We start from the raw sequence: 15,323 nt of genomic DNA on the forward strand, positions 1-15,323 counted from the left end.
TTTACAGGTTCAAAGGTTCAATCCACCAAGGCAGGAAGCATGGCCACATCCAGGCAAACATGGGACTGGAGGATCTGAAGAATACTATATGTTGTTTTGAACACAAACAGGAGAAGACTGGCTTCCAGGCAGCTAGGAGAAAGGTTTCTCAAAGCCCATTCTCACAGGGTCGCACTTCCTCTAACAAGGCCAAACCTTCTAGTAATGTCACTCCCTGGGCCAAGCATATTCAAACCACCACAACTATATTTTGGTGAAACTCTTATGATATTTCACAGTTGTTTATTTTCTCATGTTGCCAATAAAACTTCTGAAATGATAACTTCCTATCACTGCCACTATTTCTGTATTACAGTTATTATTATTCTATTGTATCTATAAGATAATATGATTGGTAGGAAATCATTTCCAAACAATATATATAAATTTCAAGCTGGGCATTAGTGACACATGCCCTTACTCCCAATACTTGGGAGATAGAGGCACATAGATTTCTGAGTTCAAGAACAGCCTGGTCTACAGAATGAGTTCCATGACAGCCAGGGGTATACAGAGAAACCCTGTCTCAAAAAACAAAACAAAACAAATCTAAGTTTTAAGTAAGTCATGACTTATACTTTATAATTCCTATAGTCATGTTTTTTTTTTCCCTAAAGTACTTTCTTATTTAGACTAATGAGTTAATCTTATTTAGTAGCCAATGCCAGTCTAAATTTTAAAGTTGTTTCTATAACTCAGTCAGATTTTGTTAGGTCCATTTGATTGATTAGCATCATTATTTCTCTGTTTAGTTTTTGTTTGAGTGGAAAATAAAATCTCACTTGCCATTGGTGAGTGTGCGTATTTAAATCTCCCACTATTAATATATGGGGTTTGATGTGTGATGTAAGCTTTAGTATTACTTCTTTTACATATGTGGCTCCCCTTGTGTTTGGAGCACAGATATTCAAAACTGAGTCATTATTTTGTAGAATTTTTCCTTCAATGAATATAAAGTGTCTTCACCATTTCTTTTGATAATTTTTGCTGGAAGTCTACTTTTTGTAGATATTGAATGGCTACAACAACTTGAATTTTGGATCCATTGAAAATCTTTGTCCAAACTTCTGTAATATCTCTCTTTGATTCTGAGGTATATTTCTTGTATGCATAACAGTGATGAATACTGTTTTGCATCCATTCTCTTAGCCTGTATCTTTTTATTAGGGAATTTAATTTACTAATACTTAGAGATATTAATGTCCAATGACTGATAATTCCTGTTATTTTGCTGCTTGTGGTGGTAGAGTGTATGTGTAATTCTCTTCTTTTGATTTTTCTGCTGTGAGATATTTTTTCTATTGTCTGTGTTTTTTTGTAGGGGTAGTTATGCTATTTGTGTTGGAGTTTTTCTTCTAGTACCTTCTAAAGGATTGAAGTTATAGATACATAATATTCAAATTTAGCTTTTCAAGGAATAACTCGATTTCTCCTTATATTATTATTGAGAGTTTGGTTGGGTATTGCCAAGTCCTGCATGCAGAATGGATGGCATGATATTTTACATCCCTGGAGCACAGTTATCTGGGTATGTGCCTCCAGGGGTGTTGATGGCTGCTATTTGTGTGGCCTGTTTGCATAATAATGAACATATTTCATGTTCCTCCTTAGGCTAATGATGTCCCTGTCAAGGTTAACGACTTCATGCTAATTAGAAAGAGCATGAGTCTGGGAGGCAAAGGTGTATCCATTGTTCCTCATCAAAAATGGCAAATATTGCCGGGCGTGGTGGTGCACGCCTTTAATCCCAGCACTTGGGAGGCAGAGACAGGTGGATTTCTGAGTTCGAGGCCAGCCTGGTCTACAAAGTGAGCTCCAGGACAGCCAGGGCTACACAGAGAAACCCTGTCTCGAAAAGCCAAAAAAAAAAAAAAAAAGGCAAATATTGAGACCATCAGGGCAGCCCTTAAGACTGTGGGAAAGAACTCTGAAAACATGGGTTCAAATATATATAAACAGGATTTCTCAATTATGCAAAAATAATGCAATATGAATTATAAGGAGGGGCTTTATGGACCTAAAAGAACAGAGGCAGCTATACTATGAGCCAGCTTGTCAGAAAGATATAAAGGAAGGTTGTCTTAGTCAGGGTTTCTATTCCTACACAAACATCATGACCAAGAAGCAAGTTAGGGAGGAAAGGATTTATTCGGCTTACACTTCCACATTGCTGTTCATCACTAAAGGAAGTAAGGACTGGAATTCAAGCAAGTCAGAAAACAGGAACTGATGCAGAGGCCATGGAGGGATGTTCTTTACTGGCTTGGTTCCCCTGGCCTGGTCAGCCTGCTCTCTTATAGAACCAAGACTACCAGCCCAGAAATGGTTCCACCCACAAGGGGCCTTTACTCTTTGATCACTAATTGAGAAAAGGCCTTATAGTTGGATCTCAAGGAGGCATTTCCTCAACTGAAGCTCCTTTCTCTGTGATAACTCCAGCTATGTCAAGTTGACACAAAACTAGCCAGTACAATTGACCCCTTGCTACTTGACACACAAATCCATCATTACTAAGCATCAACCATTAGCTCCTATTCATCCCCAAGATCTTAAATAATTTTAAAAGTCCCACAGTCTTTACATATTAAAAGTTCAATCCTTTTAAAATATCCAGTAAAATTCAAAGTACTTTAAAATTCAACGTCTCCTAACTGTCGGCTTCACTAAAATACTTCCTTCAAGAGGGAAAAATATGAGGACACAGTAACAATCAAAAGCAAAAATCAATCTCCCAACTGTCCAATGTCTGGGATACAACTCACGATGTTCTGGGCTCCTCCAAGGGCTTGGGTCACTTCTCTATCCATGACCTTTGTAGCACACCTGTCATCCTCTAGGCTCCAGATGCCTGTACTCCACTGCTGCTGCTGCTCTTAGTGGTCATCTCATGGTATTGGCATCTCAAAAACACTGCATGACCCCTTCATTCCTGGGTCGTCAATTGCAACTGAGGCTGCATCTTCACCAATGGCCTTCCATGGCCTCTCACAGTGCCAAGCCTCAGCTGCTCTGTGTGACCCTTTCATGCCTTCAAAACCAGTATCACCTGGGTGACCCTTACACATTACCAAGTCCCACTGCGGCAGGAGTACAACCTTAGCTATCTCTGGAACACAGCCTCTGTGCTTTCAGAAAACACTTCCAAGAAAATGTCACCTCAACGATGCTGGTCTCTTCTTAATCACCGCTAATTTATTAGCTCCAGCTAACCAGCATCAATAGTCCCTGTAATGCAAAATTTTTGCTTTAGTAGTTCTGGTATCTTGTTAATCACAGATGATTCTCCAGCCCCAGCTAACCAGAACTACAGATTCTTCACAATCAAAATAGCAATGGCCCTGAAAAGAGTCATTAATTTTCCCTCTGAAATTTCACAAGCCAGACCTCCATCTTCTGCACTGTTCTCAACATTATCTTCCAAGCTCCTACACAACATCTGACAGAGCTCTTAACAATGAATGGATCTTCAAACCAAAAGTTCCGAAGTCCTTCTACAATCCTACCCAAAACATGGTCAGGTTGTCACAGGTATACCCCACTTCTGGTACTAACTTCTGTATTAGTCAGGGTTCTCTAGAGTCATAGAACTTATGGATAGTCTCTATATAGTAAAGGAATTTATTGATGACTTACAGTCTGCAGCCCAATTCCCAACAATGGTTCAGTAGTAGCTGTGAATGGAAGTCCAAGGATCTAGCAGTTACTCAGTCTCACACAGCAAGCAGTCGAAGAAGCAAGAGCACAACTCCCTTCTTCCAATGTCCTTATATTGTCTCCAGCAGAAGGTGTCGCCCAGAATAAAGGTGTGTTCCACCACAACTTTAATCCCAGATGACCTTGAACTCAGAGATTTAATCTTCTGGTATACTTAGCTACTATGCCTCAAGATCTCCATATCAAGATTCAGATCAGAAACTTCTATCTCCAAGCCTCCAGATAAGGGTCACTGGTGAGCCTTCCAATCTGGATTGTAGCTCATTCCAAATATAGTCAAGCTGTCAACCAGGAATAGCCACTACACAGGTAATACAAGAGATTTTGAGAATGACAATCAAGGGCAAGATCCCACTTAGCTAAACTTATTGTTTTTGATTACAAAGATAGGCAGATTCCCAAGTTCAATGTCATCCTGGAACAGAGATAGTTTAGGTCTAGGTGTAGCAGGAATGTTGATCTCAGAGACAGAACCTACAGCTATCTTATTGTTTAGCTTAAAAAGGTAAACTGATCTCTGAATTGATTTGCTGTGAGGAGCAGGTGCGGCAACTGCCCCAAGATGGCGCCCGTGAGGCTGCCAGGTTTTATGACCTGCGCCTGACTTCCTAATTACCTCAGACTTAGCCATATCCCAGCCACCTGTACTGCGCAGACACTATGCCTCTTCAGCTCGCCTGAGGTGTAGTCACTTGCTGTGAACCAATGGACTGCTGTTGTGACTGGGGTGATTGGGAGGAGTCAGTAGGGTATTTAAGGCACGCACTGGGGTTGTTCAGGGGATTCCAGTTCCTGCATTGCAAAGCGAAGTGTTCCTGATTAAATCTGCTTGAAGAAGGACTATATGGTGTTGCGTTGAAAGGAAATTAAATAAAATAAAAGGTTTAAACTAAAAAGGCCTGGAACTTAGACTGCAAAGAAAACAAGCCTGGGCATGCCTGAGTCCATCTTGAAGCTAGGTCACCCAGTCATAAAGATAAGGGAAGAAATGCAGGAACTGGTGTCTGACTATCTTGGCTGACTCACTGACCGTCTGACAGCCCGTAGCCTCCTGCTCACCCCCTTTCTATAGAGAGCATAGTTAAAAGCTGAAACATTAACCAGATGCATTGTCAACTCAGATAAGCCCTCGGCTTTAGAATCCTTATATGCCTCGGCCTGCTCTTACTACTCTGCTGACTCATAATTATGTTGCTGATGTTTAAATGGGCCAATTGTATGTAACCTTGCCAATTCTTCCTAGCTCCTAAACCCTACCCTATAAAAACCCCGAGTTTTTGAGTCTCAGGGTCGATTCCTCTGTCTCCTGCGTGAGATACATATCGACCTGGAGCTCCGCCATTAAAGCTGCCTTGAGCTTTTGCAACAAGGTCTCTCTTGTTTCTTTGGGAAACCGCGCGTCCCTGAGACTTGAGTGGGGGGTTCCTTTCTGGGGTCCTACAGCATCTTTCCTGCTGCTCAGGGTGGAGACAACAATTTGCTACATTTAAAAATGTACTTCTTGTGTTTTCTACAAGTCAAGTGGTGAGGGTAATAAAATCTTGATCCTTGGCATGATCAAAAGGGAATGAAAGGGAGGTAGTTAAGACTCAATTGATATATAAATAAATAACTGTGCTTTGGCCTTCAAGAGATGAGCTATCCAGAGAGGTTTTAGATTTTTTTCCAGCAAGAGAGAGAGCTGTCTTGAGCAGACTGCTGTCTGGAGAGCTCTCTCCAGAGGAGAACAAAAAACTGTCAGCTTGTCCCTACCATTTACTTTGAGTGGTTTCCCAAAGTTACTGGATGTTTTATGTCAGAATTTTTTTTTTTTTTGATTTCACATTTCGTTTGACTGATCAATTTCTCATATTGTATCTTCTATGTCTGAATTTCTCTCCTCTACCTCCTGCATCCTATTGGTGATAGTCTCTCATCTGTTGTTTCTGCTATCTTACATAGATTTTCCATCTTCAATTTTCCCTCAGTTGATGTTTGCTTTATTGCTCTATTTCCACTTTCAGGCTTTGCACAGTTCTTTTTGTTTCCTTCGACAGTCTTTGAGGGATTTATTTGTTTCCCCTTTCAAGACATCTACCTGTTTGATTGTATTTCCCTGTGTTTCTTTAAGGAATTTATTCATTTCTTTTTAAAGGCCTCTATCATCTTTATAAGACTGAATTTAAGATAATTTTCTTGTGATTTGGTTGTGTTAGGATATCCAGGTGTAGTAGAAACTTCTGGTTTCTTTGGAAAGTCAGTCGTGTAGATGGTGTTTTGCTGGGGCAGACATGTGAAGGAGTGTTTTCCTGAAGCAGACACAGATGGAAGATGTTTTTCTAAAGTAGACACATGAAAGAATGCATGATGTTAAGAAGAAACATAAATATAACCCAACAGACAGTGGACAATGTTAGGTGGTATTGGTATCCCTAACAATTGTTTATTGGTCATTGTTGGTCATGACTCTACAGAGAGAAATATATCAAAAATTTTCTCATGGTGTTCTGGCAGCTACTTGCTGCTGCTTCTAACTCAAACTGATTGGCAGAATGAAGTGAAAGTTTCTGGATATGTGAGCTGATACAGACACATATGGAGTATTGCTAAAACAGACTCACATGGTGTTTTGCTAACACAGAATCACATGGACTTTTGCTGAGTCATAGGATGCAACAGCCATGGGAAGACACATGCAGTTTGGAAGGAGTATGAATAAGACTCAATGGACAGTGACAGTGCTTGCATATCAAGCTTTGCAACACTTTGTTGGAATAATGCCTTTGTCTTCCCTTGTCTTCACTTCCTTTAGAAAGACACAGCAGAGAAATTCTACTGGCATCCCTACTGGTCCAAGTCATTCCTCCTGATTCATGCCAATTCAGCAGAGGCCTGGATGTTTCTGCTGTTTCATGCCACTGCTGCTGATTCATGTTTGCTATTCTGATACTACTGAATGGGACTGATCACAATATAGATTGGACTCATCCCCCAAAGAACAATTTCTAAGCAGTGCCAATTCCCCTGTATCCTAATAACCTTTCTTTTTTACTACCACTGTTGGGTGGTAGGCTAGAATGGAGATTAAAGAATTTTAAAAACCCTTATTAAAAGTAATTTTTGAAAAATCAAGCCAACATCCAGGCAGGGTAGGGTAGCTGTGTTTTGAAGGTCTCATATTGCCATGGCTTTGGTTCATTGTATTCTTTCCAGGGCCTTTAGCTATCTGGATAGCTTGGTCCCTTGAATTCCAATTGTAGTAGGTTTTGGGAGGGGGAATTAACCTCCGTGGTTCTGTTGTGGTAGGGCTGTGTGGTTCCATGTCTGCAGGTCTGTATATTTTAGGAGCCACAGGTCAGATGAAGGTCGATGGAGAGGTGGTGGGAGAATGGGGATCCACCTAGGGTAGCAGGATGATCAGAGCAGCTTTGCATGCCCCAGAGGACTCAGTGAGCAGGGAAGATGGGTGGGAGGAAAAACTGCTTAGATTTATGGCTCTGTTCAACAGCTCTGATAAAGTTGGGAGGAGCAGTGCTGGGAGAATGGAGGTCTTCCTTGGCTATCAGATTGGTTTGGGCAGTTTGGTTTTCTCCAGAGAAGTCAGCAAGGTAAGATGAATGGGGCAATGGAAACTATCCTGTATGGTTCAGACTCAACAGGCCTGATGAAGGTGGAAGGAGATATGGCAGAAAAAATGATAATGGATTTCTTATATACTCAGAATCCAGTCATGGAAAATGAAACCCTAAGGACAGCATATAGAACAGAATTTTACACTTGATCTTAGCCAAAAGGCCAAGAAGCGATAGAACAGAATTTTAAACTACCTAATTCCAACATGTATGCATTTTCCCCCAAAATACTGAAAGAATAGACCTTTCTTCAACATGTACAATGTTTTTATGTAAGATACAATTTTATGAAGTAACAATGAATGTAAGTAGGTTATTTATTTTATGTGAAATTGTTCAATCCTCAAATTCTCAATTTCTTTTTAACAATATTATTTAAAGTTGGACATCAAATCTTGGTTTTCCACTTGATATTGTCTTTGTACATGGTTATTGTGATCACTTTGAGTAAAATTTAGGGCAGACTGAATATGTACATGTAATGAAGTAAACTAAATTCAGATATCCTGACTCATTAATGTTGATCTGCAACTTGAAGATTGTTTGCTAACTATATATATTTTTATATGTATTTAGTGTATAGGTGTCTGTGTGCAAACACACACAGAATTACACTACATACAGGCAGGTGAATTTATATGGCAAAGAAAAGCACTAGATTCCCTGCATCTACAGTTATAGGTGGTTGTGAGCCACCGAGTGGTTGTTGGGAACTAAAGCTAGGACTTCTGCAAGAGAAATAAAGGCTCTCAACTTCTGAGTACAGAACTAGAAATGAGAAACAACCAAGAAATCTGATCAGTATAATCTTTCAAATTCCTAAATTAAATAATTTAGTTTTTATTAGTGTTGATGTAGAAAACAGTTTATATATGCACTTTGTAAACTTTTATGATGATCTTCAGCCTGTTACTCAATCAATATCGTGGCCTAAATATATTAATATGTACTATCAATTGTAGCTTATACTGGAATAAGTTTTAAATACAGTAAATTGAAGAAAATAAAAAAAATGTCAAAACCTTTCTTCTATAAAACTGTACATTTTGTAATCAGACTAATTGATATTAAAGTGCAGTTTATAGACTATTCAATTATTACAATAATTACAATATAATATTTGATTATAATTTATATAATTTAGGTGATACATATGTGTAAGAAAATTGTAATCACAGAGTTTTGGGTTCTAAGTGATTTTAAAATTTGTTTTAATTTTCAGTTTTTATAGCAATCAAGTACCAGTTATACTACAGAGATATGTTCAACTATAAAAATCATTTGCCTGTAATTATTTTTCTTCACTACCCCCTTGATTGCTGGAAATTTTAAAGACACAAATATGATTATGTTTCTTTTTTTTTTTTCCTTCTTTCTACATAGCATCCCTAGAAATAGTTCAGGTTGGCTTTGGATAAATTGTTTTCCAGTTTTATTGTTCAGTAAGATAGAATCATTTGCATATCATTTAGACACCACTTTTATTGATAAATAGTACGTGTAAGTTGATTTTAGCAATTCTAAGTTTACTATCCAATTAATTTTGTTGATTTCTAGTTTTTTTTACTCATACTTGTTATTTTTCTTGCCTGATTTAGAGCTAGGGTCTTAATATCAGTCTCCTGCATTCTCACAAATACACTTTGGAGCCTCTATAAGCCTAGATTATAGTCATTTTCCATGACTGAGTTCTGCTTAGTAAGAACTTCAAGTGCTAACAGAAGTGAGTGTCTTTAAACCAATCACTATTTATAAGCAACTAGAAAACTCCAAAGACTATTTATGAGGTAAAGGAACAGATATTATTCTTTTCACCTTGAAAGCCTAAATACTATCTTTGCATTTAACTAAACTGATCTACAAAACTTAGTTTTTCTGAGGTTTTATTAGATTATAAACAAATCTAATCTAATCTTAAGCTCAGAGCAACCTCCAAATCAACCAAATCCTTTTCACAAATGGTCAAACATTAAATGGTTAAGAAAGAAAAAGAGAAAGAAAGAAAGAAAGAAAGAAAGAAAGAAAGAAAGAAAGAAAGAAAGAAAGAAAGAAAGAAAGAAAGGGAAAGAAAAGCAGACTGCAAGTAGTAAGTGTTACGTGATCTATGTGTGATTTTCATTTTCAATATTTATTTACCATGAATTAGGCCCCAGACTTGTGGTTTTGGAGGAATAAAACATAAAATAGCATTGATGATAAATCATGGATGTTGTACTAGAAGATCTGAGTCACTAACAGGGAACAACACCACATGCTTCTGCCTCACTATGCAGATAGGCTAGGCCTAATGGCCAGAACAATGGAAGGCTACACAAAAGACCTGGCCACATTCATGAAATTTCAGCAAGTTCAGTGTTCACCTTGGATGAATTCATTTATTCTGTGATTCGGAGTTTAATTGTATAATTGGAAAAGTAAGCAGAACATAGGTGTATTGCTGGCTACAGCTTTTCCTAGGCTCATTCTGTTCTGCATAGGACTAAGTAACTTTCTGTTTTTCTTAAAATATTATGATATATTCAAAAGATCATTAAATCCTGGGTCTTTCCCTTTGAATTTTCCAAAATTATGAACTCTATAATATTCCAGAAGACTTACCAAACCTCATATGTTCTATTGTAGCAACATAAACAAAACAAGACTAAGAAGACAAGGTAGAAATTGAGATGCAAAAATTGAAAACCAAATATTCCCAGTAAAAACAGAAGCTTAATGTTCTTTATGTTTGTAAGAGAATTTAGGAATGTAAAGTGTACTGAAAGGGAATTGAAGCAAAAACAAATCAACTTGGACGACAGACCATTTAGTGATAGTTTCTGTAAAGGCCAGTTGTAGTATGGAGAATATAAGAATTTAGATGAGACTTAGAAAAAAAAAAACTATAGAAATCAAAAATGTAACTTACAATGTTGATTTAAATCAAAATTAGAATGTTCAACAGGAAATATTATTTACATAATAAACATTCCAAAACAAACAAACAAACAAACAAACAGTATTTAACCTAAAGGGGAAAAGACTGGGTTTACTATATATCTACAGAAACTCAACTGATAAACAAACAAACAAACATACAAAATCCCCAGGAGGGTAGATTAAATCCAATAAAATGGTGGGTTTTCAAAAACAAGAATTCAAATATATCTCTTTAAATATGTATAATTTTTTATAGTTGAAACTTTTGAAATCATGTCTTTTAGCCTTTTGAAGTACATGATATAGAACTATAATAGATGGAACTAAAGGTTGACTAATGGTTAAAAACAGTATTCTAATACTTAGAATAATTCCAGATGTATAGTACTTGGTATTTTAACACGTTTCAATTCATTTCTCCATTTTACTGATTCCTTTCACAGCAGCTTTACTTTCATGTAGAAGGGAATAAGTAACAAAGATGCAGCCCCAAAGCAATGTTTCTATGGAAACAGTTTTTTGTACTTAATTCCCAAGTTGACTATGGATGATCTGTGGTATTAATTTTAATATTTATAAATACCAAGTATGATAGTTTTCCATTTTTTCACACTTCCTCCATAGATATATAGATGGTTTTGCTTACCAAATGAGTTTACTCCACATTTACCTGGAAGCGTTTGAAGAAATAAAATTTACTACATAATGGAATCTGATGAAAATATATCACAAAATAAATGCTTTTATCTAAGATTTTTGCATTTTATAACTGAATATTTTCTTTACAGGGAGATTTGAATAGAAAACGAATCATTAAACTGTGAATATAGCTCTCTAATACTCAGTGGATTAAAACAAATAGAGGACATGAAGCTAGGATAGAAGTGCTATGAGAGTCTGGGAGGACTTAGAGGTAAGACTTAGATGACTATGTTCAAAATTTAAGTTACAAATGTGGAAATTTGAAACAATAAACTATATATTTTAAATATAAACTTTATAATGCCATTCAAGAAAATCTTTCTTCAAATAATAGTACAAATGACAACTTTGAGAATACATCATATTTTTTATACTACTAAAAGGTTTCTAAGAATTAATGTTAATTGCTTGGTGGTCACAATGCATTTAATGAATAATTTATAAAAATTACATTATAGTTCCCCATGTATTACATTTAAATTTTCAAGTAATAAAAAGTGAAAAACTAAGTCAATGAGGCAAGTGAACAAAACAATGCTCAGACATGAACAGAAATTCATAAAAGCCCACATACATATGCAACTATTTATTAGATCTTTTGTGTCTTAATGTTTAACTAAAGGTAAAAATCCAAGCAGATAAAACTAGCAATAAAAAGTTTAATATAAAGACTTGTACTTTTTAGAATGTTATTTCTTTCTTTCTTTCTTTCTTTCTTTCTTTCTTTCTTCTTCTTCTTCTTCTTCTTCTTCTTCTTCTTCTTCTTCTTCTTCTTCTTCTTCTTCTTCTTCTTCTTCTCTCTCTCTCTTCTCTCTCTTTCTCTCTCTCTCTCTCACAGAGTGAATGGAATTTTCTTCTACAAAACACTCTTACCAGGACCTCCTTCATTTTTTATCCCAGACTCTAGATGATGGAGTTCAACATGCGAGTCATCACTGTGTATATCATGGTCATAAGCCATGACCTCAGGGAGGAAGCTCTCAACGTCTGTCTTAATGGTCATCTTAGGCAGCTGTAAGTGGCTCCTTTACTTTGTGTCTCTTACATATCAATGGTCATAAGTATTTTGAAACTTTATATTTCAGTAACTTCATATAATAATTCAATATATAATAACTCCATATATATACACATATTGTCTGAACCTTGCATAAACTGCCATCTGAAACTCAGCTGTGAAAGCCCATGAAACCTTTAAACCTCGATCTTGTTTCTTAGTATTTAGTCTCTTGGCTATCACTGGCATGTTACTTGTAGCAGATCCAAGTGATTCTATGATTCCACTCTGCACTTTTGAACTTGCCCTCTCTCTGCTCTTGGTTCTGTAAGGTGTCATTTAGGAACTGATAAATTCAATGTCTGCAGGACCTAGATAAAATCAGAAATCTGTCAAATTTTATTTTGTTTTTTTTATTAATCATATTATTCATTTACATTTCAAATGATATCCATCTTCCCTGTTACCCCTCCCTAAACCCTCAAATTCATCCCCCTTCTCCTCCATCCCCTTTGCCTCTATGAGGGTTCTCCTCCACCCATTTACCCATTATTGCCTCACTTCTCTAGCATCCCCCTTTCCTGAAGCATTAAGCCCCCACAGCATCCAGGGCCTCCTTTCCCATTGATACTAGATAAGACCATCTTCTGCTACATATGTATCTGGAGCCATAGATCCTTCTATGTATGCTCTTTTGTTGGTGGTTTAGTTTCTGGGAACTCTGGGTTGTTTGGGTAGTCGATATTATTCTTCCTTTGGGTTGTTGCAATCCCTTTCAGAACCTTTATTCTTTCCCCTAGCTCTTCCACTGGGAAACCTGGGCTCAGTCCTGTGGTTGTTGTTTAGTGTCTGCATCTGTATTGATCAGGTGCTGGTTGAACCTCTCAGGGAACAGCTATACTGTCAATAAGTGCTTCTTGACATCAGCAATAGTGTTAGGGTTTGATGTCTGCAGATGGGGTGGATCCCTAGGTGAGGCAGTCCCTTGATGGTCTTTCCTTTAGTGTTCATTCCATTTTTGTTCCTTTCTTTCAATAGGACAGGAATATTTATGGGTTAACAATTTTGAGATGGGTAGGTGGCCTCAACTGGAGGTCATGCCTATATACTAGAGGTGGTCTCTATAGGTTGCCTCTCTCCATTGTTGCATATTTTAACTAAAGTCATCGGAGTTGGGTCCTGGGAACCCATCCCTTCCCTGGTATCTGGTACTTTCTAGTGGCTACTCCCAGTTCCCTATTTCCAACTTCTACATATTTCTATTCTATTTCCTGATCCTCTCTACAACTCTCCTGTCCCTTCCCATACCTGATCTTGGCCTCTTTTTTCATTCCCCTCCCCCCTCACTCCCAGATTCCTCCATCCCTCTACCTCCTATGATTATTTTATTCCCCCTTTTATACTGGATTGAAGTGTCTACTCGTTGCTCTTCCATCTTTTTAAGCTGCATATACTTTGTGGGTTGTATTATGGGTATTCTAAGCTTTGGGACTAATATCCACTTATCAGAAAGTACATACAATATGTGTTCTTTTGTGTCTGTGTTATCTCACTGAGGATGATATGTTCAAGTTCCATCCACTTGCCTGTGAATTTCCTGAATATATTCTTTTTATTACATATTTTCTTTAGTGACATTTCAAATTTCAATTTCTTTCCTAGTTTCCCCTCCAAAAATCTCCTATACTCTCCTCCCTCTCCCTGCTCCCCAACCCACCCAATTCCATTCCTGGTACCGGAATTCCCCTATACTGGGGCATAGAGCCATAACAGGACCTAAGGCCTCTCCTCCCATTGATGACCAACTAGGCCATCCTCTGCTACATATACTGCTAGAACCACAAGTTCCACCATGTGTTTTCTGTGGTGGTATAGTTCCAAGAAGCTCAGGGCGTACTGGTTAGTTCATATTGATTTTCCTCCTACGGGGCTTCAGACCCCTTCAGCTCCCTGGGTTCTTTCTCTAGCTCCTTCATTGGGGATCTTGTGCTCCGTACAATGGATGATGTGAACATCCACTTCTATATTTGCCAGGCACTGGCAGAACCCCTCAGAAGACAGGTATATCAGGCTCCTTCCTGTCAGCAGGATCATGTTGGCATCTGCCATAGAGTCTGGGTTTGGTGGTTGTTTATGGGATGGATCCCCAAATGGGGGCAGTCTCTGGATGGTTGTTCCTTCAGTCTCAGCTCTGAACTTTGTCTCTGTAACTCCTTCCATGGGTATTTTGTTCCCTCTTCTAAAAAGTATTCCGAGCTTCTGGGCTAATATCCACTTATCAGTGAGTGCATATCATGTATGTTCATTTGTGATTGTGTTATCTCACTCAAGATGATATCCTCCAGATCCATCTATTTGTCTAAGAATTTCATAAATTCATTGTTTTTAAAAGCTGAGTAGTATTCCATTGTGTAAATGTACCACATTGTCTATATCCATTCCTCTGTTGAGGGACATCTGGTTTCTTTCTAGCTTCTAGCTATTATAAATACGGCTACTATGAATGTAGTGGATGACGCGTCCTAATTACAGGTTGGAGTATCTTCTGGCTATATGCCCAGGAGAGGTATTGCTGAAACTTCTGTTAAAACTATGTCCAATTTTCTGAAGAGCCGCCAAACTGATTTCCAGAGTGGTTATACCAGCTTGCAGTCCCACCAGTAATGGAGGAGCGTTACTCTTACTCAACATCCTTGCAAGCATCTGTTGTCAACTGAGATTTTGACCTTAGCCCTTCTGACTAGAGTCAGGAAGAATTTAAGGGTTGTATTGATTTGCATTTTCCTGATGATTAAGGAAGGATATTGAACATTTTTTAGAGGCTTCTTAGCCACTCAGTATTCCTCAGTTGAGAATTCTTTTTTTATCCCTATACCCCATTTTAAAAATAGGGTTGTTTAGTTTTCTGGAGTCCAACTTCTTGATATATATCAGATTTAGTATTGGTAAAGATCTTTTGCCAATCTGTTGGTTGCCTTTGGTCTTATTGACAGTGTCCTTTGCCTTACAGAAGCTTTGCAATTTTATGAGGTCCATGAGGTCCCATTTGTTGATTCTTGATCAAGAATTGGTATTGTGTTCAGGAATCTTTCCTCTATGCACATATATTCGAGGCTTTTTCCCACTTTCTCATCTATAAATTTCAGTGTATCTGGTATTATGTGGAATTCCTTGATATATGTACACTTGACCTTTGTACAAGGAGATAAGAATGGATCAGTTTTCTGGTGGTAGCGCACACCTTTGATCACAGAACTTGGGAGGCAGATTCAGGAAGATTTCTGAGTTCCAGGCCAGTCTGGTCTACAGAGTGAGTTCTGGACAGCCAAGGCTATACAGAGAAA

The 15,323-nt window shown here is 37.8% G+C and overlaps 1 pseudogene; it reads right to left on the reverse strand.

The window, feature by feature from the left end:
- Positions 1 to 7,407: 7,407 nt before the first annotated feature.
- LOC115030238 (U2 spliceosomal RNA) lies at positions 7,408 to 7,539 on the reverse strand (annotated as a pseudogene).
- Between the last annotated feature and the right edge of the window lie 7,784 nt (positions 7,540 to 15,323).

Source organism: Mus caroli, unplaced genomic scaffold (genome assembly GCF_978045245.1).
Source record: "Mus caroli unplaced genomic scaffold, Mus_caroli_1 scaffold_5, whole genome shotgun sequence".
NCBI lineage: Eukaryota > Metazoa > Chordata > Mammalia > Rodentia > Muridae > Mus > Mus caroli.